Genomic DNA, 26,567 nt, shown 5'->3' on the forward strand with positions numbered 1-26,567 from the left:
GAAATTTCACGAGCTGGTCAAGTCCCAAGATGACCTACCTTCAGGTACAGCGGGATCCAGGGGTTCCAACAGTGAGGCCAAGGAGCAGCCTCTCATTACTGCTTAGCTCAGTGTCCTTCTGGTTATTGGCTCCAGCCCAAGGGAAGACTCTGGTCACCAGACTCACATGTTTTCCAGGTTGTTAACTTCCAATACCCATTTAGCAATCCAGGTAAGACTTTGAGCGGCCTCGCTTAGAACAGACAACTACGCCTGGATCAACCACTGTTGCTAGGGGCCCAGAGCATTGCGATTGGCAACTCTGGAGTCACATGACCTACCCTGTGGTCAGGAAGGGGATGCTGGTGGATGTGGAGACTGGTAGCTCTGCTGGGGATGACATAGAATAAAGAAGAGAGTTATCCAAAGTCAGGAGGGGTGTTGGACTGACAGAAACAAAGGATATCTACCCCACATGGACACCCCTAGAGAACGAAAGTACTTGCTTCTGGTTCTTGCTTAGGTCTCTCTCTGAGTCAGTGCTAGTCCTGGGACAGTTGTTCTAAGGTCATCAGGTGAATTCTGTCAGTTCAGAGATAAATATAGCTTCCAAGCCAAGGAACATGACTTGCAAAAGAAGGAAGAGTTGCTGCTGAGCTGTGTGAATCTGAACTGTGAGTAGAAGCCCCAGGCTATATCTGTCTCTTTGGCTTAGAACAGATGGGACCCAGGCAACTTTTCACTCAACCAGCTGGGTTGTACGGATATCTCATGCTCTGCTTGCTTTTAGGTCAGTGCCATGCACACCAGGATACGTGGAATGTGGTAAGTTTCCTCTGTGTATTTTCAGTTGCCTCCTTTAATTTTTCTTGCCCAAATTTTCCAAAACAATAACAATAGCCAAGCTAATGTCACATGGATGGTTCTTTGGCACTAGATGCTTTGAACTTGCTTGCTCTTTCTTGGCAGATGCTCGTGTACTGTGTTAACTTGAAGTTAAGGAAGTTAGGATTTGCCTTTGCAAACTGGTAAGGTAAGGCAAAGGCCACTTCATTTCTCTTTCTACCCTTGTCCGTCCTCTGTGGTGGTAGGAACCATGGGTCTTCCTTCTCAACTTTTTCCCAGTAATCATTTCATTTGTTTCCCAAATACTTGAACACCTGTTTCGTGCAACGATGAGGCGCACACATGTTAGCCAGATGTGAGCTGTCCTTCCGCCTCTTACTCTGCTTTTTCGAGTGTCTCCCTGTTCCTACCTTTGCCAACGTAGAAAAAGTCCCCAGCACCTCTTTACTCAAGGTTTATAACGGGAGATGGAGGAGGGAGATTGCTTTGCATGTCTTGGAGCAAACAGTTGACAAATTAGGACTTCCCTGATGGCTCAGACAGTAAAGAATCTGCCTGCAATGCAGGAGACTTGAGTTCAATCCCTGGGTTGGGAAGATCCCTGGGAGAAGGGAATGGCAACCTACTCCAGTATTCTTGCCTGGGGAATTCCATGGGCAGAAGAGCCTGGCTACAGTCCACGGGGATCACAAAGATTGAGCAACTTTCTCTCACTCATTCTCCTGAAATATTTTCATTCCTCAGCATTGGTTTTGGGATGGGGTCGTGTGTCCCAGTCGTGGGTTTCCTGCTTTCTCTTCCTCAGCCTTGTCCACCCCAGTTTCTTCCCCTATTCCCCTCTCCCACCCCCATTCCCCTTCCCTACCCCTACATGTTCAGCCTTCTCTCTTCCATGATTAGAACAATTCGCCTCTGCCTCAGCTTTTACCTCCACTCTTGTATATGAAGACAGCACTGTGATGCTTAGAAGACCAAAGGATGCTTCAGTTTCCAGGATTTACATGCCTTAAACAGCAATGTTAAGCTGTTAGCTGTCAGGCCCCATTTAGAGCCCAAGGGCCATGGCAGTATTTCTCAAATGTGAACTGGGAACAAACCCCAAGATGCTGGTTACGAATTAAAATTCCTACAGAAAAAAAAAAAAATTAAAATTCCTGGAGCCTTCTCCAGATAATGGAATCAGAATCTCTTTGGAGAAAAGCAGTGGTTGGTTCTCAGCTCTGTCTGCCTATACAAGTCACTTAGAGAGCATTATTCAGGTTTCCCTGGAGGCTCAGACAGTAAAGAACCTGCCTGCAATGTAGAAGACCCAGGTTCGGTCTCTGGGTTGGGAAGATCTGCTGGAGCTGGAAATGGCAGCCCACTCCAATATTCTTGCCTGGAGAATTCCGTGGACACAGAAACCTGGCAGGCTACAGTTCAAAGGGCCAAAAAGAGTCAGACACGACTGAGAGACTTTCACTTTTAAGGGATTCAAAACTGGAAACAGGATTTCCAGTTGTTGGAGTAGAGAGGTACCTCCCTTGTTTGTAAACAACTCTAGTGACTCATATGCAGCTGAAATTTGTATTGGGGGAATTCAGAGGAGAAAAGATAATTTCCCCTGATGGGGTTAGAGGAGGGATGTGTGAGGGAAAAAATTTCCTAGAAGAGATGAGTGCTGTTTGAGGAGGACCTGGGAAAATGGATGGGCTTTTACTGATTGTGGAAAAAGAGGAGTACAGACAGTTTACATCACCCTTGCTTAAATTCCAGTTTATTTAGGACAGAACTAATAGCAGCCCAGCTCTAACTGTAGATCCAGTTCTAAAGTGGTGCAGTGATTTGCACAAAAACCTTTATACTGCCCACCCCTCCCTTCTCCTTCCTCCCAAGCAGATGAGTAAGCTGTTCACAGATACTAAGGGTCACTGGTTTTTCTAAACTTTCTGCCCCACTCACGCTATCAATAATGCAACTATCCCAGAAATGATAATATTTAAACATTCAAATTCCATCCCCAGATTTCCTCTAACATTTGGAAGTGGCACAATGTCTATTGACAGCCACCTGTTTCAATAGAGGTTTAAACAATACAACCTCTGTTTCCTAGGTGGCGAATACCACTGGCTCTCGTCAGAAGGTGCTGTGGTGGGAATGTGCCGGAGTGTCAGCCGAGGCCAGTAGGATAACAACTAGTCAATATGGAGATGGGCCACTGAGTGCCTTCCTCACCTTACTGCCTGTTTGTTTAACCAACACCAGTGAGAGTCTTTATTAAGGGCTGTTAACACTCCAAAATGCTGTTTGTGGAGCCTGCCCGAGTGATAAGTGCCACTTGTGTTTACTGTCTTGTTCTCAAGGCTGTTGTAGAAGCCTAAAACACAGTTCTGAAATGGCTCGCTTTCTGTGAACAAACTATTCAATTCTACAAATAAGTCAATGGCTTGGGAACAAAATCAATAACACACATACACACAAAGTCTACAAGTATTTGTTGGCTGGTAACGGATTTACTTACTTGTGAAGAAAGCTGAGCGCTGAAGAATTGATGCTTTTGAACTGTGGTGTTGGAAAAGACTCTTGAGCGTTCCTTAGACTGCAAGGAGGTCCAACCAGTCCATCCTAAAGGAGACCAGTCCTGGGTGTTCATTGGAAGGACTGATGCTAAAACTGAAACTCCAATACTTTGGCCACCTGATGCGAAGAGCTGACTCATTGGAAAGGACCCTGAGGCTGGGAGGGATTGGGGGCGGGAGGAGAAGGGGACGACAGAGGATGAGATGGCTGGATGGCATCACCTACTCGATGGACATGAGTTTGAGTGAACTCCGGGAGTTGGTGATGGACAGGGAGGCCTGGCGTGCTGCAGTTCACGGGATCGCAAAGAGTCAGACACGACTGAGCGACTGAACTGAACTGAACCACAAACACACCACTATCACATAAAATCCCTGCCCCCACGCACATTGTCTGTATTTCAGAATACACTCTTAAGGTCAGTGTTCGCTTAGTCCCAGCTCTGAATTTATAGTTCAAGTGTTTTATTTCCCAACAGTGTGAGTGAATCGTGCACGTCTGTGTTCAACAAGGAAAGGAAACACCAGGATTGCAGGAGACACGAAACGAGTAAGAGTTTGCTGACTCCCAACACAGGTCCTCTTCGTGCGAGCAAAGGCTGGCTTTCCTGGAAAACTGGCTTCCTTCAGAACTCTGGTCCACTCTGATACCAAACGTGGATGCTTGTGGAATTTGCCAGTTATTGGGCTGAGGGGACCCTTCCCCTGGAGAAGCAGAAAAGCATCAAACAAAAGTTTCCTCTGTGCCTGTGGGCTGCCCGCCTACCTCTGCCGTGACACCAGCCACATCCTCATACCTTAACGTTAACAGGTTGTCTGCAGTCCCTTGTGGGGTTCTAAGACTCAATCCATAGACTCATGCATGTTTTGAGAGCCCCAGAATCAAAGCTGGAGAGGTGACTTTAGGAGATTAACAGTCATGATTTATTGTCCAAACCAGAACCTTTTGAGAGTGAAAGGGCGTGCTATTAGTCATGATTCCAGGACTACAGGTGTTGGGTGGCACATTTGGTCTTCTCAATATTTATTGAGCCCTTGTTAGTAATTTAACTCATCCTTTAATACAGTCTTCCCTTGAATCCTCATAATAACTGTATTGACTAGACAGTATTCCCATTTTACAGATGATGAGGGTTGAAGGAGTAGTTCATGTACAGTGACTCCTCTATAGTTGTGCCCTGGTAAGAGCAGGCATGAGAAGGAATTTGGACTGAAGTCTTATGCCAAACTGGATGTACCTTGCACTACAGTATGTGGTTTCTTACCTATAATTCAGTGATTTTTTCCTTTTTTCTAAAAAAAGACCTAGGTTCTAAGGAGACATAAGATGCTAGTTAGCTACCAAGACACTCCTGAAGGCAAGGGGAAGACCATCAAAAGAGCAACTCCATCTTCATGTTTAAGATATTGGCCAAGTGGATGAAACTTCATTTACTGGGAGGAAGGGGATTTCTACTATTTGAAATTAAAAAATAGGAAGAAAGATTGAAGAAGAAAAAGGAGAAGAAGAGAAAGGAAAAGAGGAAGATGGGAAGAGAGGAAGAGAAGGAAGGAAGAAAGGAAAATAGGAAGGAAATGAGAGAGGCAGGGAAAGATCATCGTTGCACTTTAAGCCCCTGGGTTTGAAACTGCAAAGTGGAGTTCCAGAGAGAGAGAGTCCCATATCCAATGTCACACAGCAAATGAAACAGAGGGGAAACAATGATCTGAAAAGACGAGTCTTTTGATTTTCAATCCATGTGCTTTTCGCCACACTTTCCTGGGTAGCAAGCATTATGTTGAGAGGAAGTACTGCCAGTTGGAACTATTTTCTTATTTCACCTCATTTTGACACTGTGGTGAATTGCTGGTCCTTAGGGAAGCTTTTCTTTAGAAAGAGGGATTAAGCTGCTTTTAAATATTGAGCAGGAAAAGCTGTCACAGTTTTCAGATATACGATGGAAGAGATTTTAAATAGAGACAAGTGTGTGCATGTTGAATTCTGTTGTCTTTCTTAGCAGAAAGACACGTCGTATTCTTGAAATGCCTTCCTTTTTTCATCACCATAGTCCTGGACTATTTGAAGAAAATTAAATGACAGTTTCAGGTTGGAAAGTGGAGAAAGCTTCACTGAGCTCTCAGTCAAGTTGGATCAGAAGACTGGAGTGGGAAAGGGGGCCTTAGTCAGATGTACAGTATGGGGTGAGGGAATTTACAAGGATGAAAACACAACAGGGATTTAAGGAGTCATCCCCCACCCCCCTGCAGCCCCCTACAAAGGACTTTCTGGTGGCAGATTAACCCAAGGGAGGGTGTCTTCTAAGAGTAGAGTCAGTCTGGAGGGACAAAGGGGAATCTCTCAATAGACAAATCTTTCAGATCCACCCCAACTTTCTTGGAACCGCTTCCACTTTTATGAAGGACCTACTATGTCCTGGGGACTCTTCCAAGCACTTTACACAGGTTAATTCATTTAATCTTCACTGTGAGGTTGCCACTGTTTTTATTCTAAAGGTCAAATAGCTAATAAGTGCTGGAGCTGGAATTCGGACTGAAGAGATTCAGTTTCAAGCCTATGTCCTCAACCCCATGCCACACTCACTCTGAAATTTCCAGGCATCAGCTGGAGTCATGCTGGAGGCTCAGGCCACCCACAACCCTGCAGGGTGATGCTCCTTAGTAGGAGATGAGGCTGAAGGGCTGGACGGTGGGCATTTCCTTTTCTTCTTTGACATGGTTTTCCTTAATCTTTGCTCCTGAGGCTTGACCTCAGTGTGTTTGGGAAGTGGGAAGACAAGGAGTAGTCACAGGGGCCATCAGTAAGCCCGTTCTCCAGCAGATCTCTCCAGACTCTTCCATGTACTTTGCAGTTTGGGTTAGAGGGTCAGAATGCCTGGTGCCTGAGTTCTTCTGTCCATGAGCTTTGAGCCCTGTGGGTGATGCTCTTCTCTGGGCTGAATCTCAGTAGGGTGTTCTAAACACTGACTTCCTGCGTAAACTTGGTTAAACTTTCTAAACCAGAAACACGATAACTTAAAAATCCTCTAGTTTTAGTCTTCTATAACCATGTATTCTAGGAAATTTGGGAGCCAATGTTTCAAGAAAGATAGCTCAAAAGAGGAACAGATGTAAGTAGATGGAAGATCATGATCAAAGAAGTGTGGAGTCAGAAGGGGAGAAAAGACAATTAGGTATTTCTCCCCAAAAGACTATCCCTGTTAAAACTACATATTGAGTGACTTGATGAACACGTGATTTCATGCAACTCTTTGGAATCCATCTATTGCCTAAACCCATGAAAAAAAGAGAAAACGTGTGTGCATATTATACTGTTATGCCCCAGTGAAGCTCGGCTGGCTCTTTGGGACTCCTTAAGTAAGCTTGCTCTTCATGCATGGTTCTACCTGTGATTGGGAGTCCCAGAGCATTTTCCTCCCCAGGGATTGCTCTTTCTCTCTCAGTCTTGCAGTGATTGACTTGCAGGTATAGAAAACAGAACCCACACTTTTGAGATGGAGACTAAGCATTCTACAGTAAGTTCTAGTCATTAAAACTGCTTTAAATACCCAGGATTACTGCAAAAGGGTTATAGAGAGAAAAGAAATGAGTTCTGTTCTCTGTTGCTTTATGGCCAAATGATTTCTCACTGTTGCCCACAAAATAAAAACAATTTTATATATATATATATATATATATATATATATATATATATATGTAATATGTACAGGGCTTCCCGGGTGGCTCAGCAGGTAAAGAATCTGCCTACAATGCAGGAGGCTCGGGTTTGATCCCTGGGTCAGAAAGATCCCCTGGAAGAGGGCATGACAACACACTCCAGTATTCTTGCCTGGAGAATCCCACGGACAGAGGAGCCTTGCAGGCTGCAGTTCATAGTGTCTCAAAGAATTGGACATGTCTGAAGTGACTGAACACGCATGCACACATGTTACACATATATATTTAATTTCAACGACGGCTCCAGGAAAATGTTGCAAGACCGTATGGACTAGATGGAAAACACTGGATTTGAAATCTGAGGACCTGGATTTGATTTTACTCCTTATAAAGTTACTAGGGCTTGGTGTCTTCCTCTGTAAAAAGGATTATACCTACTTCACAGGATTGTTATAAAAATTAAGTGAGATAATGCACGTGGTAATATGCTATAAAATAATTTATTAGATATGAAAGAATTGGATGTTTTTTAACAGAGAAATCAAGCCATGTGACAAATATTATGTTCCAGACAGTGTAAGCACACATCCTGAAACCAGATCTAAGCACCCACATTTATAGGCACGCGATGCTGCACAGCAGTGGGGCCTTGCGACAGCCTGCAAAGGCATCTTTCAAGGCCCCAAAGTCAAAGCTGATGACAAGGATCAGGGATGGGCTGTTTCTTTCTCAAGCACAGTACAGGCAGCATTTCTTGAAAGGAGGGATGTGTTCCTTCCACCAAACTCTGATTAAGGACAAGCAATAAGAATGCCCTGATATTTGGACAGGATTTTTTTTTACAAGGTGACTCAGGGAGTCGAATTCTGCTCACTCTGTTGCCGTTCAGTCACTAAGTCATGTCCAACTCTTTGTGAGCCCATAAATTGCAGTACTCCAGGCTTCCCTGTCCTTCACTATCCCCTGAAGTTTGCTCAAATTCATGTCCACTGAGTCAGTGATGCCATTCAACCATCTCATCCTCTGTTGTCTTCTTCTCCTCCTGCCCTCAATCTTTCCCAGCATCAGGGTCTTTTCCAATGAGTTGGCTCTTTGCATCAGGTGTCTGAAGTATTGGAGCTTCAGCTTCACAATCAGTCCCTCCAATGAATATTCAGGGTTGATTTCCTTTAGGATTGACTGGTTTAATCTTGCTGTCCAAGGGACTCTTAAGAGTCTTCTCCAACACCACAGTTTGAAAGCATCAGTTCTTCAGTGCTCAGCCTTCTTTATTGTCCAACTCTTACATCCATACTGGACTACTGGAAAAACCATAGCTTTGACTATACAGACATTTGTCAGCAAAATGATGTCTCTGCTTTTTGATATGCTGCCCATTCTCCTCCAAGCTTTACTTATTTATTTTTAGGGATTTCACATTACTTGTTTTCTGTTTGCTGTTGTTTTTTCTTTGCCAAACCACTGGTTGTGGAATGATAGTTCCCTGGCCAGAGATCGAACCTGTGTCCTTGGCAGTGAAATTCCTGAGTCCTAACCACTAGACTGCCATGGAATTCTCCTACTCGAAGTTTTAAATCACTAATTAATACCTGTGTTTCCAATGAAGCTATTGGTCCATGGAAGATGGACTAGCTCCCTTCTTGGAATGAAGATCTTAAGTGTGGCAGAGAAAGTTCACTGAAATGGTACATCCATATACCATCCACATATCATCCCAATAATGGCAGGATGCTATTTTCAAGTGTGGATGCTTTATCTGATGTTCCTCTGATACTGGAGCTAATGGCAGTCCAACATCTTGTACCATTGGTCTTTGGGGCTGGGAGTCAGATTTTAATCTTTTCTAGGAATCCAGAACTCTTGGAAGCTAGAGAGAAGGTTTTCCTTAGTTCATTCGTGTGGTCAGCGGGAGAGACTAAAGGTTCTTCCTTTTAGGAATTTGGACCCCTAGCGCTCTGGGACCCTGCAGAGGGAAGGAGAGGAAGGACTAGAGGGCTGCTTGCTGCTGTTCTGTGGCCCAAGTTTTTTTTTTTTTTTAACATTTATTTATTTGTTTTATTTTTGGCTGTACTGGGTCTTTGTTGCTTCGTGGGCTCTCCTCTAGGTGCGGCCAGTGGGAGCCACTCCTCTTTGTGGGTGCGCAGTCTTCTCATTGCGAGAGCTCTAGGGCAGTCAGGCCTCAGCAGCTATGGCCTGGGCACTCCATAGTTGCGGTTCCTGGGCGCTAGAGCACAGGCTCAGTAGCTGTGGTCCATGGACTTCGTTGTTTCACAGCATGTGAGATCTTCCCGACTATGGATTGAACACCATGTCTCCTGCATTGGCAGGTGGACTCTTTAGCACTGAGGCACCAGGGAAGCCCCGGAGCCCAAGTCTCACTGCTTCTAATTGGAATGTGTCTCAAAGACAGAGGAGAGGGTTGTTTCACCTGGGATTTTGCAGACTCTGTGCTCTGCAAGGGGAGTATTATACCATCAAGTCTGTCTTATAAACCCATGCTTCCTCAAAGCTCAGTAGAGGAGGTATCCATTAAATATTGAATGATTGAAGGAATGAATGAAAGAAAGCCTTTCTGAACAGTCCTTAAAGCCGACACCGGGTGAGCAGGGGTAGGGAATATAAGGCACTTCGATTATTAGGAATGTGAGCTGTGTTTGCACGTCTGTTACTTCATTCCACCTTGAGTCAACAAGAGAGGGGATGGAGAGAGGAGGAGAATTGCATGTGATTCCTATGGAATGGAAATTGAGAATCAGTGATCAAGCTTCTTGCTCAATGTTACAAAGAAGCAGTTCCGAGGTTCAAACCTAGCTCAGCCAGCACTTCCCCCACTCTGCTGTGCTGATCAATGCCCATGGCACAGAAGTCAAGAGGTCTGCATTCATGATGACAGGAGGTGAGGTGGGCATGAAACTAGACACCCAGCAGAAGGGCAGTCATGGCGTTTTCTTGTTGCTTTAAAATCTAGGTTCATTTGTCTTGAGATGTGGGATTTTCTTTTCTTTTTTTTTTGTGAAACGTTTGCACCCTCGGATCAAATCTAAGTATCCTCAAGGTGCTTTAGCTTCTTGGTTGTTTATTGTATTGATATACCCCAAAGCTACTAGGATAATCCATGTGTGTTCTGTTATTCAATTTTCGTAAGAACTCAGTATAAGATTTTATGATCCCCATTTTACAGATGCGAAAACTGAGGTTAAAAAAAGTGATTTCACTGAGGACATACACTACAAATGGCAGAGCCAGTGTATGATTCTAGTGTGTATCTAGAAAAGTATATCAGTTAAGTGTTCTTTTCACTTCTCGGTTTGATGACTCTGCAATTGACTGAAAAAAAAAAAAAAAGGAATCTAGAAGCCCAACAAATTCTTTGAGAAGCAGACAAAAGATTCCAGGAGTTATTCTGATTTAACTTCTAGGAGAACCCAATCTTCACTGATGGGGAAAAAATAAAAGTACAAACATACTTGTGGCAAATCAATGCTTTTTTCAAAATCCCTTTTCATAAGTTCATTCATTCAGCAAATATTTATTGAATGACAATTCTGCTTGATGCTTCTTTCAGCCCCAAGAATAAAACTGGGAAAGGTCCTGCTTGCCTCTGAGAGGTGGAGGGAGAGACACTAAAGTCTCTTCAGTTTATTACTTCGTTTGTTAGATAGCCATGCTGCTGCTAAGTCGCTTCAGTTGTGTCCGACTCTATGCGACCCCATAGACGGCAGCCCACCAGCCTCCCCGGTCCCTGGGATTCTCCAGGCAAGAACACTGGAGTGGGTTGCCATTTCCTTCTCCAATGCATGAAAGTGGAAAGTGAAAGTGAAGTCGCTCAGTCGTGTCCAACCCTCAGCGACCCCATGGACTGCAGCCTACCAGGCTCCTCCGTCCGTGGGATTTTCCAAGCAAGAGTACTGGAGTGGGGTGCCATTGCCTTCTCCATAGATAGCCATATTGTGATATAATCCACACACTATAAAATTCACCCACTTAAAATGCACGATTCAGTTGTTTTTATCACATAGCAAGCTTGTATGACTGTACCACTATCTGATTCTTGGTCAGTTTCAAGGGGATCTCTAATTTGTTAGAAGTGTTACAAATAAGTGTGGAAGGGTGAAGATGCTGGTGGTCAGGAAGGGACCACCAGATAAAGGGATATTTGAACAAAATCCTGCATGAGTGAGCAAATGAGATGTGGATTTGTGGGTGAAGGACAGTTCAGAGAGAGGAAATGGTGCAAGACCCTGAGGTGGGAGCACACCTAGATGTTCAAGGAAGAACAAAGAAATCAGTGATGGAAGGCAGGAGGACCAGAGAGGAGAAGGCCTCACCGGAGATTATGAGACTGTGTGTTAGAGCATCTAATTCAAGGCTTGGTACACAGCAGGTGCTCAATAAATGAGAGCCGTGATTATTATGCTTGTTATTCCTGTTCTTATCTTGGAGACACCAGGGACCCAGCTTCCGGAGCCCAGGAGCTCTGCTTCACCTTTGCATCCTAGAGACCAGACTAGAGCTGTGCATTTCCTGCAGTCATTAAATGCTCATTGAGTGAAAGAACGGCATTCAGTCTGCTTTCATCTTCACTTGCTCCGAGGACAAGCAGGGGTAAATGCCCGTATGGACTGATAAACCACAAAGACAAATTAATACTGAACAATACTTGTTAAGTATCCCTACAGAAGGGACATTATTTCCTCTGACAGCTTCAAAGTTTCTGTTTCCATGAGAGGTGGGAGGTGGAACGAAGAGGTTTTATTTTCCTCTCTCTCTCTTCCGGCCCCCTTGTTGAAGGCAGTTCTGTGATAGGGTTTCTTTATAATTGGGCGAGGGGCTGTCTGGTTCAAAGTGACAGCCAACGTGTGCTGCTATTACAACACATTACATAAATAACTCTATATAATTGCTGCCATCCATCAATTTAGGGAGATCAGTGGTGAGAGACGCTGCCAGTTTCTTGGAATGAGACCTAAAGCTCCAAATAGCTCATTCAGTCACACGCACTAATCAATGCCAGTTTTTTTTTTAAGGGAGGGTAAAATTGGTCTGGTCACTAATTCAACCTTGAGAAGGATTCCCCTGTGTATGTTTTGTAGGAGTCTGCAAGACTTTGCCCAATGCTCACTTAAAATGATTTTTTTTTCTCCTTTTTCTCAGCTCTCACCAAACTCTTCTGTATTATAGTATTACTTTGTATTCTGCCTTCCCCTATGCTGTAACTTGAAGCCTCTGCTGACTTGGCTGAGGAGAGTTGGCTTTCGGATGGATTCAGGTTAATTTGACCACTATAGGCTGCAGGACAGAACATCCTGGCTCCTATGCAGATCTGAGGAGTTCTAAATGTCCAGCATCTCTGCACACATGGGTCAGGTTAACCCGATTCATTCTCAATTCTTTGTTTCATTCCGGGTTGACAGAAGAGTAACCATGATTTCTAAAAACAAACAAATGGAAAAAACGCGTTAGACACGTGTCATTCAAAAAGTGTGAATTTGAAATTAGAAAGGGTTTTCAACGGTCCCATCCTACAGTCTTAAAAAAAATTTAACCATGTTTTAAATTAAAGTATAGTTAATTCACAGTGTTGTGTTAGTCTCAGATGTACTTAGTTCCCTGTGTCGTATCGTAGGTCCTTGCTGTTTGTCCATTTTATGTATAGTAGTGTGTATATCCGGAGAAGGCGATGGCACCCCACTCCAGTACTCTTGCTTGGAAAATCCCATGAACGGAAGAGCCTGGTGGGCTGCCGTCCAAGGGGTCGCACAGAGTCGGACACGACTGAAGCGACTTAGCAGCAGCAGTGTGTATATCCGGAGAAGGCAATGGCACCCAACTCCAGTACTCTTGCCTGGAAAATCCCATGGACGGAGGAGCCTGATAGGCTGCAGTCCATGGGGTCGCTAGGAGTCGGACACAACTAAGCGACTTCACTTTCACTTTTCACTTTCATGCATTGGAGAAGGAAATGGCAACCCACTCCAGTGTTCTTGCCTGGAGAATCCCAGGGACAGGGGAGCCTGGTGGGCTGCCGTCTATGGGGTCGCACGGAGTTGGACACGACTGAAGCCATTTAGCAGCAGCAGCAGCAGCAGGGTGTATATATTAATTCCAAACCCCAGATTTAGCCTTCCCCACCTTTCCCCTTTGGCAACCGTAAGTTTGTTTTCTATGTCTGTGGATCTATTTCTGTTTTGTTAATAAGTTCATTTATATCATTTTTTTAGATTTCACATATAATTGATATCATATATTTGCCTTTTTCTGTCTGATTTACTTCACTTAGTATGATAATCTTTAGGTCCATCCATGTTTCCACAAATTGAATTATTTCATTATTTCTTTATGGCTGAGTATTATTTCTTTGGAAATACATCATTATTTCATTGTATATATCACATCTTCTTTATCCATTCATTTGTTGGGTCCCTTCTTACTCTTGAACCCGGTCAATTTCATCCACTAGGCTGTACGTATACCCTGGGGCAAGGGCTGCTTATTACATCCTGTTTCCCCAGGGCCTAGGACAGTGTGTCTGGCATAAAGTGACAGAATAATTTAATTGAACTGATACTGAAGGAATGAAGTCACATTCTCATAGGCAGATAATGAAATCGAATTGGAAGTCCCAACAAAGGCTCTTCTGAGCAGAGATAGTCAGCAGCTGAGGTTTCTCAGGTGGCACAAGTGGCAAAGGACCTGCCAAAATAAGAGACACAGGCGCGATCTCTGGGTTGGAAAGATCCCCTTACCTGGCAACCCACTCCAATATTCATACCTGGAGAATCTCATGGACAGAGAAGCCTGGCAGGGCTACAGTCCATGGGATCACAAAGAGTTGGACGCGACTAAAGCATCTTAGCACGTATGCACAGTCCACAACTTGTCTTTCAGTAACCCTGAGAAAGTCTGCAAGCTCCTGGAACGTGGGTACCTTGTTTAATTTCCATGTGCACGGACCACAGGCTCCTATGGAGGGTTGTGATGGTGGGGTAGGGGATGTACTCCACAAGTGTGTGGTACAGACACAGCCAAGAACTTTCCACCTTCAGCACCTACCTAACCCGGCTTTATTGCTCCATGAGAAGTTTGCCCCCTTTGAAAAAAAAACCCTGTGTCAGAAGACCATTTAGGTGGGGATCCTACATAAGGTCAGGACAGGGCGCCTCTGAAGTCCCTTTGGCTTCACACTCCCTGCTCTGTCGAGGTCACCCAGACACATTTGTCTGAATGAAAGCTTGATGTTCTTCAGGATGTTGTAGCCTATTATATTAGTCACAAGTACTTTTGTGGATAATTAGTAGGAAATGAAAGGATTCAAGGATGATTTGGTGCTTCCAGAAATCCTTAGAAGTTCTTTAGGAGGGAAAAATAAGTAAGTCTTGCTAAAAACCCTCAAGCCAAGTGGCATTGTTCTTCTTCGTGGAAAATTACTACTTAGAAACAATGCTATGAAATGCGTCATCCTTTTGGGGGCAATGACATTTAAATTTTCTCGGGCTAAACAAAATCTGGTCAGTGAGAGTTTTACCTTTCCTAGGTGCTGGTGTAAAGGGATGGTGACATCAGGACCTCTTTCTTCCTGGCAGATGGCACACCAAAACGGTAATAGGAATGAGAGTGTCTCCTATTTGAGTGGCACTCTGCATTCTCACCTGGCTTCCCAGATGTCACTAGTGGTAAAGAACTTGTGTGCCGATGCAGGAGACTTAAGAGATGCAGGTTCAATCCCTGGGTGGGGAAGATCCTCTGGAGGAAGGCATGGCAACCCACTCCAGTATTCTTGCCTGGAGAATCCCATGGACAGAGAAGCCTGGTGGGCTAAAGCCCATGGGGTCACAAAGAGTCAGACATGACCAAAGTGACTTAGCGTGGCACTACATTTTCATAAACTTCATTCATTTACAGTATTATTTGATCTTCAAAACCAGCTTGTAAGGATGGTACGGCAGGAATTTGGCTGATGAAAGTGGGGAAGGGGAACAATGATGTACTTGGGGTCTCCCAGTTAGAGGGCAACACAAGAGCTCAGGTCTCCCAGTCCCTTGGAAGCCCCATTTCCACTAGGAGAAGGTCCATGAGGAGGGAAAGAGCCCTTCTTCCCAATTTTAATTTCTGTTGCAGTGGTTGATTAAGCCTTCAGAGAGATTCCCTTTATTTCTGCTCCTAGGAGTCTGTGCTGCTATTTGCCTAAAAAAGACATAAAATAAAGCAAAAACCAAACATATACAAAAGCAAACAACATTCTGACCAACTTGTCAGGTGTGTTGGCTTTGGGGCTGGTGGCCCAGTACACTGGACTTCCTTGTTCTTGCCAATTTCCCCCAAAACACTTCTCATCTCCAGTTTGCCCTTAGCTGGTCATGTGTCACCACTTTCCAATGTAAGTACTTCTGCCCCTTGGGCTGCCATCCACAGATCCGGCTTTGGAGCCCCTTTCTTTTCTGCTCTGCTAACGTCCTTGAAGACATGCCTCTTTCTCTGCCGAGTCTCTTGCTCTCTGCCTGTCCCCCTCTGTCCCTGATACACACATAGGCCTGCAGCATCTCTCATCTGACGACTCCTTCTCTTTCCTCCTCCTCCACAGTCCATCTTCTCAATGCTCCAGCATCCTCTTAAACCTGGGTCTATTTACTGATCCCCATCAGGGAAAGTCAAACTCTATGCAGTCTGGCACGGGGGCCCCTGGTGACCCAGTCCCAACCAGCCACCTTCACCCCTGTCAGTCATTCACGATGGCCTTGAATGAGCCTTAGGCTCCAGCCACGTTCTTCTGGGCACTGCCATGTCATCTTAACAACTATTTGACCAGAGACGAATTAATAATCCGTATTATTAATATCCCTTTCATTACCTGAACATTATTGATATTCATTTACATAACAAATCACAGGCCACAGGCATTAGTTTCTGGAAAATCCACCAATCGATAGAGTGTTAATTGTACTCTTCCAACTTTACGACTTGGCTCGTACGTTTCCAAGCATAGCAATCTAATTAGTCAATTTTCAAGGGTTAAAGCACTGGCTGTTACCTCCAAGAAAGCTTCCAATCTCAATTTCTCTAGAAAACGAGTCTCGCCCACAATCAACAGTCGGTGCCAGGGCCTTGCTTGTTTGCAATATTGTTCATCTGTCTACCTCACTAGGCTGTGAGTTCCCTGTAACTCAGACTAGACCTTAGTCATTCTCGTGTTCTCTGCAACTAGTGTAAAATAGGCACTCACAAGTTTTCACTGAGGACTTCCCTGGTGGCAAAGTGGATAAGAATCTGCCTGCCAATGCAGGGGACATGGGTTCGATCCCTGGTATGGGAAGATCCCCCATGCCTTGGAGCAGCTAAGGCCATGAGCCACTGAAACCCATGCACCCAGAGGCCGTGTTCTGCAGCAAGAGAGGCCACCACAATAAAGAGTAGCCCCCGCTCGCCCCAGCTAGAGAAAGCTGGAGCACAGCAACCAGGATCCAGCACATTCAAAATAAATAAATTAATTAATTAAAAAAAATAGTCTTAAAAAAAAGTTTTCATTGAATTGACTCCAGCACCATGTGAATTATATCTAAATGCCTCAACTCTCTCTCTCCTCTTCTCCAGGGCATGGTTTTCAAAGAATACTGAACTATCCAGAGCAGTCCAGCTGATACTTGTTTACCAGGGTAGCAAGAAGACAAGGCAAAAGTAAAAAGGGTTCTGAACTTGCGGTTCCTGCGCTTTGTGGACCCTCGAATTCTGGGCTCACATAAGGGCCCTAGAACACTGGTGGGAGGAAAAATGGACTAACTTGAAGGAGCTTCCTAAATACACAAACTGTGGGCAGCATATCTTTGTCAGAAAGGAAAGAGGTAGGGCTCTGAGTCTAGAAGTCTCTCGTCCTGTTTTGTCCCTGGGGCAACACTCTGGGCAAGACCGTTGGCTCCTCTGAATTTTGGGGTTAACTGTGGCTTTTTCGTAGGCTTATTGTGAAGGTGGTCCTTAAAAGCCCTGGGCCTTTAAGACATGGAGACACTGAACATGTGTAAGAGGGAAAATGATAAGTTGGTTCCAGGAAGATCAGACACTTTGAAAGAATATTTACCCGAAAGTAAGAACCTATGTTTTACAAAAGACTTGTAAATGAATGCTTTCAACAGCTTTGTTTATAGCAGCTCAGAGCTGGCAAGAACCCGAAAGTCCATCGACAGAAGAATGGATGAACAACGTATGGTATCTTCCTTCGATGAATACTGCTCAGCAATAAAAAAGAATAAATGACTGACATATAAAATAAGGATTAATCTCAAAAACATGCTGAATGAAAGCTAGAATGAAGCTAGACAAAAAGGAAGCAATACTGTATGATTCCATTTATATAAAATTGAAGATCACAAGTTGTATCTTTGGTGAGAGATACTGGCAATGGTGCCTATGAGGGCAGAGATGGGGAAGAGGCATGAGGAAATGTTCCAGGCTATTGGCAATGCTCTGAATCTTGATTGATGTCTTTATTTCATGAGTGTCTGCATTGTTAAAAATTCATCAGGTGGCTCAGGGGTAAAGAACCCACCTGCCAATGCAGGAGACACAGGAGAAGTGAGTTTGATCCCTGGGTCAGGAAGATCCCCTGGAGAAGGAAATGGCAAGCCACTCCAGTATCCTTGCTGGGAAATCACATGGACAGAGGAGCCCCAGGGGCTACAGTCCACGGAGTTGGAAAGAGTTGGACACAACTGAGCACACATTCCCTCTCTTTTCTCCATTTAACTGTATGCTTAAGATCTGTGCAGTTCAGTTATGTAAATATTTGTCAATCAAAAAAAATTTGAGAAAAGTTGTGCAGAATCATTTAAGACTAGACTTGGAAATAACCTTGCAGTATGGTGAATCCATGAGCTTGGCAGTCCATGGGGCCCCAGAGGCAACTTCTAGTAATGTCAAGGGAGATTTCCAAGAGGAGGAGATATGTGGGGATGAGTTAGGAAAAAATAGGTAGGAATCCACCAGATGGGCCAGGAAGTAGAGTTTATTTCAGGAAGAGGGAAAGGAGAACAATGGCTACAGGTTGGAAAGAGGTAGGGGGATATGCAGGGGGTACTGAGGAATTGCGGGTAACTAAGGGGATGGCAGTTTCAGGTAGCCAACAAGGCAGAGGGATATGCAGGGCCAGGTGTCTGGAGACAGAAATTGGAGAGAGTGGTCAGCATCAGAGGAGTAGATAAAACGTTTTGGAATGGATGAGCTGACTCAGAAAGTTAGAACAACGTATCCTATGTGGTGTGAAGATGAGCTAGACTCTTGCTCACACCAGCAAGGAGACTTGACGGCTTGGCTGGCTTTGACCTGGTCTCAGCCCCTGAGGGTGGACAAGAAGTTGACTTCACATGCAGACTGATGGAAACAGTGATCTTTCTTTCTTTCAGGAAGTGTCCAGGGAAAGCAGACATAGTGACCTTTTCTCGAGCTGTGTGTGTTGTCACCTCCAGGGATGGAGGTTCTTTAGGCTGAGTGGAAGTAGACCATCTCTCAGTTCATGAGTAAAGAAGACCCAGGGAAGGAGGAATATCCTAAGCTGACCAGACCCATGTGGCTTTGGGCCTCTTGATGACTGCTACCTAACTTCTCTATGTCTCAGTGCTTTATTTGTAGACAGATAATTGTACTATTTATAACCATACCACAGGGTTGTTATGAAGATTCAATGAGTTGTATTTACAAAGGACCCAGAGTGGCTCTTGGCATATGATGATATAAATGTTTTTCAAATAAATCTATGTAAATTGTGAAATAAAAGGCAGGCTTGTCAATGAAAAGAGCTATAAAAAGAACTTCCCGAGTGTTCTGGTGGTTTACTGGTAGAAGAAAATTTCCAAAGGAAGATCGAATTAATTTTTTAAATGAATTTGTATTTTAGACTTACATGAAAATTGTGAAAATAGTGCAGAGAGTTCCTCGTCAAAATAACTTTAAGAACACATGCCCAGGGACTTACCTGGTGGTCCAGTGGCTAAGAATCTGTGCTCCCACTGCAGAGGGCCTGAGTTCAATCTCTGGTCAGGGAACTAGATCCTATATGGCAAAACTAAGAGTTTGCGTGCCGCAACAAAGATCAAAGATCCTGCATGCCACGACTAAGATCCAGTGAGCTAAATAAATAAGCAAAATAAATATGAAAAACACATTTTTAAAAATATGTGCCCAGCACTAGCCATGTACAAAGTGCTAAATTTGGCTCATGGGTGGGGATGGGGTAGGGGTGAGGTGGGGAAGGAACAGGAATCATAGAGCAATGGCTCACCTAATACCTGTCAATCAGAGAGAAAAGATGAGCTTATGTTCATGTTGTTGTTTAGTCACTAAGTCGTATCCACCTCTTTTGTGACCCCATGGACTATAGCCCACCAGGCTCCTCTGTCCATGGGATTTCCCAGGCAAGAATAGTGGAGTGGGTTGCCATTTCCTTCTTCATGAGATCTTCCCAACCCAGGGATTGAATCCACATCTCCTGCATTGGTAGGTTGATTCTTTACCACTGAGCCACTAGGGATGAATTTATGTTCATACATTTAGCCAATGACTATTGAGAGCCTACTAAGTGGTCAGCACCATGATAGGTACTGAGGATCTGGTGGCAAATTCCTGCATCCAGCAAAGACTACTGGGCACCTGCTGTGTTCCTGGAACTGTGGCAGGCACTAGGGCCACAAGAGTGAAACTTACTGCCCATGCAGGCTGCTATTATAAGAAACAGAAAGAGATATGCACGTCAAGTGCTTGTGAGCCTCAAGCAAGGAGGATCGAATCTACCTGGGAGAAGGATGGGGCAGCCTTTGACAGGTTGAGAGATGGATAATTAGGGAATCTAGCCTCCCTCCAACAAAGGCTTTTGGGAAAGATATGCAGACTTAAAAAGGCCTGAGACCTTGTACCTGAACCTGATCCCATGGTGACATCATGCTATTGACCAGGGAGTAAAGACATCAAATCAATTTATTTCTCAGCACCTGCATTTCAGAGAGAAAGGGTTGAGAGTGAGAGGAGGATGGGAGTTTGTGGGAGGAAGAGAATATGAGAGAGAGATTGGGGTGATTGGTGGAGGGAGAGAGAGGGAGAAGAGAGAAGGGAAAAGGAAAATTACGTTTTCTCTTCTTTTTAGACAGAAGCAATGTCTGAAGGATTTCTAGAAGCCTGGTCCAGGCCTTTAAACATTTCATGACTCAGATCATCTATGGCTGTTGATTTCCAAGTTCTTCCTACAAGAACACAGGGTCTTGTTCCTTAAAATGACCCAAAGAAGATTGCAAAACACTCGCATCAGAAACCACTTTATTTTTAGTTACTTTCTCCCCTTCCTCCTGCAAGTGACTTCTTATCAGATGAAGGCCACACAGAAACCCTGTGACCAGCTGGCCTTGGGTTCCCGGAGGGAGTGGCTGCATGCCACCAGGAGTGGGAGGGGGCTCTTTCCTGTGACCCTCAAGTCCCCTCCCGCCCTCCATCTCATCTGTTGTTATTCCGTTCTCAGATACAATGAACTTTCAGAAGATGAAGAACCTGTCTGAGTAACTTCATCCCAGCACACACCCAACACACAAGAGGCATTCAGATCCTCACAAATGATTGGCTACAAGGATGAGAGAAGCCTCTGTTACGCCAGAATTGTTGTGTGAGCCTCAGAGGATGTCTCTTCTGTAAACACTTTCAAGGGTGCATGTTATTTCGAGGCTGGCCCATCATGGAAAACAAAGACCCCCAAGGGCTCCGTGCATTTTATCTTGTGCATTGAGATTACCACCTCCTACCGGGCGCTCACTATCTCAAGGAATAGATTCACCATCTTCAACCCTCTTCCCTAAACCTACTTTTAATTAATTTTCTAAAATGGTACACCTTATCTCAGACACTCAAATTAGAAAACTAACAGAGTCTTGACTTCTCTTTAACTCCTCACATGATTCGTTACCAACTCAGTAAATCCTGCCACTTCGATATTTCTCTAAATTACCCGAGCCCTCCTCATCCAGCTCTGAACAATTCTGTGCCTCCTGTTGCTTTCTTTGACTCCAGTCTCTGGAGCACTCATGCTAGAAGGTGTCTTTCTGTGGCTCAGACCCTCTGCAGGTTATGCACGCCTTGCATTCAAGTCTAGAATGGAGAACGTACGCTCTCCTTAACACGGCTCACTGATTTCTTCAGACCACTTTGCTCCCCCTCAGACTACTTGTCTGTCATAACAAACTTCTTGTTTCCTGAAAACACCCACCAGCTTCTTTCTTGTTTTGTGCTGGTTGAATCGTCTCAAAGTGCGGGGGAGGAGTGACCTCAGTGGGATTTGGCGAATAACCTCATCCCGCTGGTCCCACCACTGCTGCTACAACCGACCAGAAAGAAGCCCCAACTGGGTAAACCCACTACCATTGAAATACCACAGAGGTCATCGCAGCATGAACTATGTGAGCTTAACACTGTCAGAAATTTTGCATCTCTACCAAAAAAAAAAAAAAACACAAAAAGAAAAAATCTACACATTAACTTCAGCCCTTACAGATTTAAAATAGCTTCATCAATAGAAAGCTGCTGCTGCTGCTGCTGCTGCTAAGTTGCTTCAGTCATGTCTGACTCTGTGTGACCCCATAGACGGCAGCCCACCAGCCTCCCCCATCCCTGGGATTCTCCAGGCAAGAACACTGGAGTGGGTTGCCGTTTCCTTCTCCAGCACATGAAAGTGAAAAGTGAAGGTGAAGTTGCTCAGTCGTGTCCGACTCTTCGCGACCCCATGGACTGCAGCCCACCAGGCTCCTCCGTCTATGGGATTTTCCAGACAAGAGTACTGGAGTAGGGTGCCATTGCCTTCTCCCAATAGAAAGCTAATAAAGGTCAAAGCCCTGAACTGCACTGAAAAATCACCAGTAAACTCTCTTGGCAATTTCACGTTTCAGATGATTTTTATGACACTGTGATACCTTGGACCTTAAAATACAAATGCTCTCTTCCTCCAAACACCAACTGCCTACACACTGCTTTTCTACAAACTTCCACCGCACCCCACACATAAGACATAGGAAAAAGGAATCCAAAATACAAGTGTGGATAAGACCATTTGGCATCTAACTTTATCCTTGCAGGATCATCTCAAGCTTGATTGGAGAGGCCCACAATTCCATGACTGACAGGTCTTTAGTAGGACATTTAGCCCAGTTCACTGAACCAGGGATAGGGTTCAGCGAGGTCAGGACCCCCTCTGTCAACAATCAAAAATCTACTGCTTATTAGCCAATTTTATATTCAGTCTGGGATTTTTTTTTTATTAAATCGCCTACAAATACCTAGTTCCTTGAATTCTCATTTGAACTGGTTTTAATATCTTATTAATGAAAGAATTGAAAAACTCTTTGGACACCGTTGGGTTTTTTTAAAATTTTTTATTTATACTGGAGTATAAATAATTTGCAATGTGTGTTAATTTCAGGTGTACGAGTAATTCAGTTATACATAGACATATATCTACTCTTTCTCAGACTATTTTCCCATATAGGTTATTACAGAGTCTTGAGGAGAGTTCCCTGTGCTATGCAGTAGGTCCTTATTGATTATTCTATTTATTTATTCTTAATTTTTAAAATTTATTTATTTTTAATTGGAGAATGATTGCTCTACAACATCCTCTTGGTTTCTGCCATACATCAACCTGAAATAGCAATCGGCATACATACATCCCTTCCCCCTTGAACCTCACTTCTACCTCCCATACCATCCTACCCCTCTAGGTTGGACACGGTTTTACATTTGTAGGAAAGACATGTTTTTAGCTTTGTGAAGATTATGCTCTAACAACACTCCTGATGCACATACTCTTGGAAGTGAGAGAGCGGTCACTCTGGATTTGTCTAGCCCAGACTCGTCTTGTGTGTCTCTTTTGCTGGAGGCTTCTTGGCCTCCTCAAAACACCTTCTGTTTCACAAGTTCTCCCTGCCTCCTTCACCCTCCCCATCGCCTTCCTTTTAACAGAACTTTGAATATAACTTATATTGTAACATGAATTAAATTGCATTATTGGGACTTCCCTGGTGGTACAGTGGTTAAGCCTCTGTGCTCTCTGAATGGGACTTGGTTCTATCCCTGGTCAAGGAACTAGATCCTACACGCTGCAGCCAAAAGATCCTGCATGCTGCAACTAAGACCCAGCACAATGAAATAATTTTTTTTTTTAATTGCTCTATGGGTATTTACTGTGGGCCCTCCCCCATCAATAGCCACAAGACTGAGAACAGGAGCTGAGTCTGTTTTTTCATCATATATCCCTTGAGGGGCTATAGATCCAAGAAGTTATTCAGTGAAGATTTTAGAATGAATGATGGATGAATGAATGGATAGATTAATTGCACAGGACACTTTCAATACGGAAGAATATAATCAGTTGACTTGTGAAGAGACAAGCTTGTATATGGATAACCAATCCAAAGCTCAGTTAAATGTATGCCTGTCTTAGCTTTAATTTCAGACTCACACATGTTCCCATTCCTTTTGTCTTGTGTCAGGAAAGCTTTAGGGTTCCATTGTTGTGTAGATAGGTATTTTCCTTTCCATGGGGATGGCTATTTGATGATTGACTGTTGTTTGGATAAATCTGACTAATCAGTTTTGTCCTGGGGATTTGGAAACATTAAACTATGTTCTTTGGAAAAGGATATAGTATTATTTCAAGTATAGTTATTATTTCAAGCCAAGTGCTGGCCAAATATCATTACTAACCTATCTCATGAGAAACCAGATGTTGCCAAGGTTTACTTCACTTAATTCAAATAATATTCAGCATAACATTATATTTTGTCCCATCTAGGGGATGGAATTTTAGTATTTGTTGTAGTGGGATTAGTTCATTGCATTAATTTTTACCTTGATTCTCAGGAAACCTTCTCTGTGTTGCCAGTAGAGGCTCAGGTCCTCACTTTGATTACAGTTTCCATGTCCTTATGCCTTCTCCTTCTGGCCTGACTTGGAGTCAGTAGGTGGTGGGAATGGTGTTTAATTCATCCCTGATCCCAAGGACCCAACACTTGAGTAGGTTTTCAGTGAATGAATGAGACAGGCTCAGGGTCAGAGTTCACTGTTACTAAAGGATAGTTTCAGACAAGGATAGCATCATGACTTTCATCCAAGTAGAAAGTAAATATGGGCCAAAGATTTCTTTTATTTCATTAATCAGTGAGGGCACCAAGAAGATTTTACAACCAGTTCAAAGGAGAATCCAGAGAACTGACACAGGTATAGATGAGGAACATGGCAATGAATGTGCAAATAGAGGCAAAACTAGCTTCTTTCACAGTCCAGGGAGAAGTCAACTGCACCCCTGTGGACAGGACAGAATTTACATGTCTATAAACACAAATTAGTTTGCATGGCAATCAGTTATCTATGATTTCCAGAGTTGTAAAATAGCTCCCATGAAATCAATCAGAAAACCTGGAAGACATCCTTTAAACAATACAGAGTTTCCCATTAAAGCACACATTTTCCCCTGCAGTTGGAATCTCACCTGTGCTAACAGGTCTGGAGGGAAGAGCATTTGGGTAGAGATAACAGCTCCAGAAATCTCAATAACCTCAGATATGCAGATGACACCACCCTTATGGCAGAAAGTGAAGAGGAACTCAAAAGCCTCTTGATGAAGGTGAAAGTGGAGAGTGAAAAAGTTGGCTTAAAGCTCAACATTCAGAAAACAAAGATCATGGCATCCGGTCCCATCACTTCATGGGAAATAGATGGGGAAACATGGAAACAGTGTCAGACTTTATTTTTCTGGGCTCCAAAATCACTGCAGATGGTGACTGCAGTCATGAAATTAAAAGACGCTTACTCCTTGGAAGGAAAGTTATGACCAACCTAGATAGCATATTCAAAAGCAGAGACATTACTTTGCCAACAAAGGTCCGTCTAGTCAAGGCTATGGTTTTTCCTGTGGTCATGTGTGGATGTGAGAGTTGGACTGTGAAGAAGGCTGAGCGCCGAAGAATTGATGCTTTTGAACTGTGGTGTTGGAGAAGACTCTTGAGAGTCCCTTGGACTGCAAGGAGATCCAACCAGTCCATTCTAAAGGAGATCAGTCCTGGGTGTTCTTTGGAAGGAATGATGCTGTAGCTGAAACTCCAGTACTTTGGCCACTTCATGAGAAGAGTTGACTCATTGGAAAAGACTCTGATGCTGGGAGGGATTGGGGGGAAGAGGAGAAGGGGACAACAGAGGATGAGATGGCTGGATGGCATCACTGACTCGATGGACATGAGTCTGAGTGAACTCCGGGTGTTGGTAATGGACAGGGAGGCCTGGCATGCTGAGATTCATGGGGTCGCAAAAAGTCAGACATGACTGAGTGACTGATCTGACCTGAACAGCTCCAGTCAAGATCTGGAGTCCTGAAGCCTGGTGTTTCTGCAAAGGGAGGGAAGTGCTAAGAAAGAAGAGGGCAGAGGGAGGCAGCAGCCAGATCAGAATAGCTCTGCAAGGCCAAGATACAGAGTACAGATTTGGTCCAAACTTTTAAAATTGTACAACCAGAGACACAGAAAACAAACTTATGGTTACCAAAGGGGAAAGGGAGGGGAGAGATAAATTAGGAATTTAGGATTAACATATACCCATTGGGGCTTCTCAGGTGGTGCAGTGGTAAAGAATCGACCTGCCAATGCAGGAGATGAAAGAGAAATGTGTTCCATCCCTGGGTTGGGAAGATCCCCTGAAATAGGAAATGGGAACTCACTCCAGTATTCTTGCCTGGAAAATTCCATAGACAGAGCCTGGCAGGGGGGGTGCGTCACAGAGTTGGCCACGACTGAGCAACTGACTATTACTGAACTGAAGTCAGCTCAAACTAACTATGCACACATTACTATTTATAACATAGATAACCAACAAGGACCTACTGTATAGCACAGAGGACTCTAGTTAATGTTCTGTGATAACGTATAAGGGGAAGGAATCTAAAAAAGAATATACTGTTAACATGGAATCACTGTGCTGTATACCTGAAACTAATGCAACATTATAAATCAACTATACTTTGATTTAAAAGCATTAAATTAAATCAAATAAAAAATATACAACCATATTTTTCATATTCTATACCAATTAATATATATTTATTGGAATAATTTAAAGAGTACAAGTTCAGCCCCTTGTTGGCTGTGTGACCTCAAGTTACTTAACAGAGCTGTGCCTCAATTTCCCCATCTTTAAAGTGGAGATTATAACCCAGGGTTGCTGCGATGACTGTCTGAGTTCATAGGATAAATTCAAGGGGATTCTGTACATAGTAAGTACTCAATAAATGTTAGCTCAAAATGTAAAATATACTCATGATTAGGAAGGAAAACAAATGAGATATAAAGTATGTGTAAATAAAGTTCCTATGTTTGTCCTTCTGCCCTCAGTGGATCAGCCTGACCACCCACAGGGTATGTGAACCCCAATCCAGAGATTATAGACAGGAGGCTTGATAAGATCTGTGGGTTGTTGAGATGGAGGGTGTTGAGATGGAGAAGGGGCAGGGCACAGAGACCAGAGAAG

General features: G+C 43.8%; 1 long non-coding RNA gene across 18 annotated transcripts; it reads left to right on the top strand.

The window, feature by feature from the left end:
- Positions 1 to 321: 321 nt before the first annotated feature.
- LOC147367750 (uncharacterized) lies at positions 322 to 26,109 on the top strand. Of its 18 annotated transcripts, none has more exons than XR_015169306.1 (5): positions 665 to 804; positions 949 to 1,012; positions 3,863 to 4,194; positions 16,626 to 16,873; positions 20,530 to 21,935. It is a non-coding gene; the product is annotated as an uncharacterized LOC147367750 (long non-coding RNA). The 18 variants fall into 18 exon arrangements; XR_015169308.1 differs by having other exon boundaries at positions 3,863 to 3,933; XR_015169318.1 differs by having other exon boundaries at positions 949 to 1,007; positions 2,918 to 4,194.
- The last annotated feature ends 458 nt before the right edge of the window (positions 26,110 to 26,567 follow it).

The sequence above is a fragment of the Bos grunniens genome, chromosome 8 (genome assembly GCF_055505025.1).
Source record: "Bos grunniens cultivar Pamir isolate PY7600 chromosome 8, Bosgru_T2T1.0, whole genome shotgun sequence".
Taxonomy (NCBI): Eukaryota; Metazoa; Chordata; class Mammalia; order Artiodactyla; family Bovidae; genus Bos; species Bos grunniens.